The 7,377-nt window shown below is 43.6% G+C and overlaps 1 protein-coding gene across 1 annotated transcript in view; it reads left to right on the forward strand.

The window, feature by feature from the left end:
- The first annotated feature begins 1,830 nt into the window (after positions 1 to 1,830).
- radil (Ras association and DIL domains) overlaps positions 1,831 to 7,377 on the forward strand; it is an 86,526-nt gene continuing 80,979 nt past the window's right edge. Inside the window, 2 exon segments of the mRNA XM_090194744.1 lie at positions 1,831 to 2,396; positions 5,663 to 6,944. The gene's annotated coding sequence lies outside the window, so the exon portion shown is untranslated.

Below are 7,377 nucleotides of genomic sequence, written 5' to 3' on the forward strand. Positions count from 1 at the left end.
ATAGAGGTGTCATAGACAGGTCATATATAGGTTATAGACAGGTCATAGAGGTGTCATAGACTGTTCATAGACAGGTCATAGAGGTGTCATAGACAGCTCATAGAGGTGTCATCGATAGAGCTATCATACGTTTGTCAGATCTGTATTATGTATCTCATAGATCAGCCATGTTTTAGAGCACATAGGCAGGTTAACATGTTACAGAACTATAAAAGACTTGTTATGAACAGGTAATAACTGGTCTACGGAACACTGAGAGTCTGTCTCTACTGCCACAACACCACATCTGTTATACCATGACATAAGTCTGTTATGAACATGCTATGAACATAGTATAGATGCTTAATAAGGGTAGTCGTCAGTCTCTCTACTGCCACAACACCACATCTGTTATACCATGACATAAGTATGTTATGAACATGTTATGAACATGTTATAGATGCTTAATAAGGGTAGTCGTCAGTCTCTCTACTGCCACAACACCACACCTGTCAGACCATGACATAAGTATGTTATGAACATGCTATGAACATGTTATAGATGCTTAATAAGGGTAGTAGTCAGTCTCTCTACTGCCACAACACCACACCTGTTATACCATGACATAAGTATGTTATAAACATGTTATAGATGCTTAATAAGGGTAGTCGTCAGTCTCTCTACTGCCACAACACTGCCTCAGACGTTGCCATGGATGTGTTTTCTAATGTAAATAAGTCACTCCCACTTTCTACACCGCCCATGGGCCTTTATAAACCCTCTTCACCCTCTTCATAGGAGCTCTATAACAGCCTGCATTACTACTCCATACGTAGTGGTTATAAGTGTTTATAATGCTATAAGTGTTTCTGTGGAGCTGGCCATTGGGCTTGGACTACCATCTACAGAGAGCAGGGTTTTGATTCCACCAAGCAGTAACACACCTGATGATTCTACTTGTCAAAATCTTTGATTTAATATTACTGTGATGACGATGATGATGTGTTTTCTATGTGTCTGTAATTTTAATAACAAGCTTTTATATCAGTGAGATTCAGTCTACTGTGGTTATTATGATGTCTGTGTCTCTCTCTGTCTGTCTGTTTCCTACCTGTCTGTCTGTCTGTCTGTCTGTCTGTCTGCTTTGTCTGTCTGTCTGTCTGTCTGTTTCCTACCTGTTTGTTCTGTGTGCCTGTCACTGTGGCAACAGTTTGAGGAAGGCCCTTTCCTGTTTCAGCAGGACAATGCCCCTGTGCACAAATCGAGGTTTATACAGAAATGGTTTATTGAGATCAGTGTGGAAGAACTTGGCTAGCCTGCACAGAGCCCTGACCTCAACCCTTTGAACTGAACACCTTTGGGATGAATTGGAATGTCGACTGCGAGCCAGGTCTAATCGCCCCCCAACATCAGTGCCCGACCTCACTAATGCCCTTGTGGCTGAATGGAAGCAAGTCCCCACAGCAATGTTCCAACATCTAGTGGAAAGCCTTCCCTGAAGAGTGGAGGCTGTTATGGCAGCAAACGGAGGGACCACCTCCCTATTGACACCTATGATTTTGGAATGAGATGTTCTACGAGCCGGTGTCCACATACTTCTGGTCGATTAGTGTATCTGGACCCTCTAATTGTACCAGTCTGTATGATCCGCCAGAGGGCGCCGTTTCACTGCATTAAGTTCAGTCTGCTGCTGCGCTGCCTTCAGATTCAGAATGACAGTGCCCTGTTGGTGTGAGCAAACATTCAATACCGTACGGTAATTCATTGATGACTTTAATATGCTACGAAGCAAACCGATAAGGGGGGGGGGGGGGGGGGGGGGGGGGGGGGGTCAAGAGCTTTCGAATCTTTCTGAAGACGCATCGAACTAGTTGAGATGATTTAGCATCTTATTCTCCTCGTTACGTTTTATGACGCCTATGATGACACCACCAAGCTCTAAGAAGTGTTCAGTATTCCAACCACACGCAACTCACCTTTACGTGCCTACATCGTGCCCGCGCCGCGCGTGTCCGCCAGACGTAGACCTGTGGTGTCCACACTTTGCGCATCAGCAGGTGCACCCACCCCACCCATACCCAGAGCGAACCGAAAGGTTCCCGGTGAGTGAGCTCGTGTGTTTCCGTCACCGTTCGTAACCCCGGTTTGGTGTGGAATGCAGACGCCAGAGGAACAGAGAGGGCTCGAGCAATCCGTGGAGGCGCGCGAGTGGAACGGGGAGGAAAAAAACGGTTCACTTAACAATTAACGAGGAGGAAGTTACCGAGTGACTGTCAAAGGGACTCCGTTACCGGTCCATATTCCAAGGAGATATACGCGTTAACTGGTTCAGTCGATTCCATAGGTTGCACACGGGATGAAGAGAGGTCCGGGGTTTCTCCGGTGTGCACCGTATGAACGCAGACACTGCAGACAACGTGAGTGGTGTTACTATACACTGTCTACACACATTACTGTATTCTAACCAACCAGGTAACACTGTCTCGTAGAAGGATATCAGAATGATATTCAGTTCCTGAATTAGACCATTAGATTATTATGTAGCCTTTCACGAGACCATTTTTAAAGAGACGCATTTGATTATCTTGGACGTGTTGCAACATCTTGGTCACACACAGTTAAATCATAGGAGGGGCAACACACACACACACACACACACACACACACACACACACACAGTCAGTAGGAATAGAAACACACACCTTGTGTTACAACCTGAAAATGTGTGTTTCCTATTATTACCGACTGTGTGTGTTATAAAATCAGCGGCCGTGAGTGGAGACGGGTCCAGGGTATTTACACCGAGGTGGATTAAATCCGAGGTTTTAACTACGTGCCTTTTTTGTTTTTTTGTTGTTGCCTTGGCGGTTGCTATTGACAACCAGACTGCGCAAACTCTGACACGAGTTCATAATGTAGTGGGTTAGTTTAGTTGGGTTGGTTTAGTAGTTTAGTTGGGTTGGTTTAGTTGGGTTAGTTGGGTTGGATTCGACCATGCTGGTCATTTATGAACATTTGAACATCTTGACCATGTTTTGTTATAATCTCCACCCGGCACAGCCAGAAGAGGACTGGCCACCCCACATAGCCTGGTTCCTCTCTAGGTTTCTTCCTAGGTTTTGGCCTTTCTAGGGAGTTTTTCCTAGCCACCGTGCTTCTACACCTGCATTGCTTGCTGTTTGGGGTTTTAGGCTGGGTTTCTGTACAGCACTTTGAGATATCAGCTGATGTACGAAGGGCTATATAAATACATTTGATTTGATTTGATTAGTTAAGTGGGTTAGTTTAGTGGGTTGGGTTAGTTTAGTGGGTTAGTTTAGTTGGGTTGGTTTAGTGGGTTAGTTTAGTTGGGTTGGTTTAGTGGGTTAGTTTAGTGGGTTAGTTTAGTTGGGTTGGTTTAGTGGGTTAGTTTAATGGTTAGTTTAGTTGGGTTGGTTTAGTTGGGTTAGTTTAGTTAAGTGGGTTAGTTTAGTAAGTTAGTTTAGTGGGTTAGTTTAGTTGGGTTAGTTTAGTGGGTTAGTTTTGGTGGGTTAGTTTAGTGGGTTAGTTTAGTTGGGTTTGTTTAGTGGGTTAGTTTAGTTGGGTTGGTTTAGTTGGGTTGGTTTAGTGGGTTGGATTTGTTTAGTTGGTTAATTTAGTGGGTTAGTTTAGTGGGTTAGTTTAGTTGGGTTGGTTTAGTGGGTTAGTTTAGTGGGTTAGTTTAGTTGGGTTGGATTAGTTTAGTGGGTTAGTTTAGTGGGTTGGATTAGTTTAGTGGGTTAGTTTAGTTGGGTTGGAGTCATTTAGTGGTTTAGTTGGGTTAGTTTAGTTGGGTTAGTTTAGTGGGTTAGTTGGTTGGATTAGTTTAGTGGGTTGGCTTAGTGGGTTGGATTAGTTTAGTGGGTTAGTTTAGTGGGTTGGTTTTGTTGAGTTAGTATAGTGGGTTAGTTTAGTGGGTTGGATTAGTTTAGTGGGTTAGTTTTGTTGGGTTAGTATAGTGGGTTAGATTAGTGGGTTAGTTTAGTTGGGTTGGTTTAGTTGGGTTAGTTTAGTGGGTTAGTTTAGTTGGGTTGGATTAGTTTAGTGGGTTAGTTTAGTTGGGTTAGTTTAATGGGTTGGATTAGTTTAGTGGGTTAGTTTAGTGGGTTAGTTTAGTTGGGTTAGTTTAGTTGGGTTGGTTTAGTTGGGTTAGTTTAGTGGGTTGGTTTAGTGGGTTGGATTGGTTTAGTGGGTTGGATTAGTTTAGTGGGTTAGTTTAGTGGGTTGGTTTTGTTGGGTTAGTATAGTGGGTTAGTTTAGTTGGGTTAGTTTAGTGGGTTAGTTTAGTGGGTTAGTTTAGTTGGGTTAGTTTATTTGGGTTGGTTTAGTTGGGTTAGTTTAGTGGGTTGGTTTAGTGGATTGGATTAGTTTAGTGGGTTGGATTAGTTTAGTGGGTTAGTTAGTGGGTTAGTTTAGTGGGTTAGTTTAGTTGGGTTGGCTTAGTGGGTTAGTTTAGTGGGTTGGATTAGTTTAGTGGGTTAGTTTAGTTGGGTTAGTTTAGTTGGGTTAGTTTAGTGGGTTGGATTAGTTTAGTGAGTTAGTTTAGTTGGGTTAGTTTAGTGGGTTAGTTTAGTGGGTTGGATTAGTTTAGTGGGTTAGTTTAGTGGTCTGGTTTAGTTGGATTAGTTTAGTTGGGTTAGTTTAGTGGATTAGTTTAGTTGGGTTTGTTTAGTGGGTTAGTTTAGTTGGGTTAGTTTAGTGGGTTAGTTTACAGCCAGTTGGGTGTACAGTGTAGACTACTTCGAGTTGAGTGTACAGTGTAGACTACAGCCAGTTGAGCGTACAGTGTAGACTACAGCCAGTTGAGCGTACAGTGTACAGTGTAGACTACAGCCAGTTGAGTGTACAGTGTAGACCACAGACAGTTGAGTGTACAGTGTAGACTACAGCCAGTTGACTGTACAGTGTAGACTACAGCCAGTTGAGTGTACAGTGTACAGCGTAGACTACAGCCAGTTGACTGTACAGTGTAGACTACAGCTAGTTGAGTGTACAGTGTAGACTACAGCCAGTTGACTGTACAGTGTAGACTACTGCCAGCTGAGTGTACAGTGTAGATTACAGCCAGTTGAGTGTACAGTATACAGTGTAGACTACAGACAGTTGAGTGTACAGTGTAGACTACAGCCAGTTGAGTGTACAGTGTAGACTACAGCCAGTTGAGTGTACAGTGTAGACCACAGACAGTTGAGTGTACAGTGTAGACTACAGCCAGTTGACTGTACAGTGTAGACTACAGCCAGTTGACTGTACAGTGTAGACTACAGCTAGTTGAGTGTACAGTGTACAGTGTAGACTACAGCCAGTTGACTGTACAGTGTAGACTACAGCCAGTTGAGTGTACAGTGTACAGTGTAGACTACAGCCAGTTGACTGTACAGTGTAGACTACAGCCAGTTGAGTGTACAGTGTACAGTGTAGACTACAGCCAGTTGACTGTACAGTGTTGACTACAGCTAGTTGAGTGTACAGTGTAGACTACAGCCAGTTGAGTGTACAGTGTACAGTGTAGACTACAGCCAGTTGAGTGTACAGTGTAGACTACAGCCAGTTCAGTGTACAGTGTAGACTACAGCCAGTTGACTGTACAGTTTAGACTACAGCCAGTTGAATGTGCAGTGTGTGTGTTGATTTTAAGACTCCTTCCCTGTTCTTGCCTCCCCAGCTTAAGGAGAGAAAGACTGATGTGATGAGGATCCCTCCTCAACCCATATGACCCCTACATCCAAACCCCTACATCCTGTACCCTAAACCCCTACACCCTCATCCCTACATCCTGAACCCCTATACCCTAAACCCCTATACCCCAAACCCCTACATCCTGAACTCCTGTACCCTAAACCCCTAAACCCTCACCCCTACATCCTGAACCCCTATATCCTAAACCCTACATCCTGAACCCCTATACCCCAAACCCCTATACCCCAAACCCCTATACCCCAAAACCCTACATCCTGAACCCCTATACCCCAAACCCCTACATCCTGAACCCCTATACCCTAAACCTGTAAACCCCTATACCCTAAGCCCCTACACCCTAAACCCCTACACCCTAAAACCCTACACCCTAAACCCCTATACCCTAAACCCCTACATCCTGTACCCTTATACCCTAAACCCCTTACACCCTAAACCCCTACATTCTAAACCCCAACATCCCGAACCCCTAAATCCTAAACTCCTACACCCTAAACCCCTATACCTTAAACCCCTACACCCTAAACCCCTATACCCTAAACCCATTTATCCTAAACCCCTATACCCTAAACCCCTATACCCTAAACCCCTATACCCTAAACCCTATACCCTAAACCCATTTACCCTAAACCCCTATCCCCTAAACCCTATACCCTATACCCTAAACCCATTTACCCTAAACCCCTATACCCTAAACCCCTATACCCTAAACCCCAATACCCTATACCCTAAACCCATTTACCCTAAACCCATTTACCCTAAACCCCTATACCCTATACCCTATTCCCTAACCCCAATACCCTAAACCCTATTCCCTAACCCCTATACCCTAAACCCTATTCCCTAACCCCTATACTCTATACCCTATTCCCTAACCACGATACCCTAAACCCTATTCCCTAAACCCTATACCCTAAACCATATTCCATAACCCCTATACTCTATTCCATATTCCCTAACCCCTATACCCTAAACCCTATTCCCTAACCACGATACCCTAAATCCTATTCCCTAAACCCTATACCCCAAACCCTATTCCGTAACCCCTATACTCTATTCCATATTCCCTAACCCCTATACCCCAAACCCTATTCCGTAACCCCTATACTCTATTCCATATTCCCTAACCCCAATACCCCAAACCCTATTCCCTAACCCCCATACGCTATTCCCACACCCTACCCCTGTCCTATCTCCTCATCCAGCACCCCAGCCTCTCTACCAGGGAGACACCAGTCTACAGCATCAAGGTAACACCACAACCATACTTCAACCATAACACAACATACTGCAACCTAAACACAACCAAACTATAACCTTACTGCAACCATAACACAACCATACTATAATGTTACTGCAACCATAACACAACCATACTATAATGTCACTATAACCTAAACACAACCACTAACCTTACTGCAACCATAACACAACCATACTATAATGTTACTATAACCTAAACAACCATACTACTACGTTACAGCAACCATAACACAACCATACTATAATGTTACTATAACCTAACACAACCATACTATAATGTTACTATAACCTAACACAACCATACTATAATGTTACTATAACCTAACACAACCATACTATAATGTTACTATAACCATAACACAACCATCCTATAATGTTACTACAACCATAACACAACCATACTATAATGCTACTATAACC

The sequence above is a fragment of the Oncorhynchus mykiss genome, chromosome 13 (assembly GCF_057628025.1).
Source record: "Oncorhynchus mykiss isolate SJ-2025 chromosome 13, ASM5762802v1, whole genome shotgun sequence".
In the NCBI taxonomy this organism is placed as follows: Eukaryota; Metazoa; Chordata; class Actinopteri; order Salmoniformes; family Salmonidae; genus Oncorhynchus; species Oncorhynchus mykiss.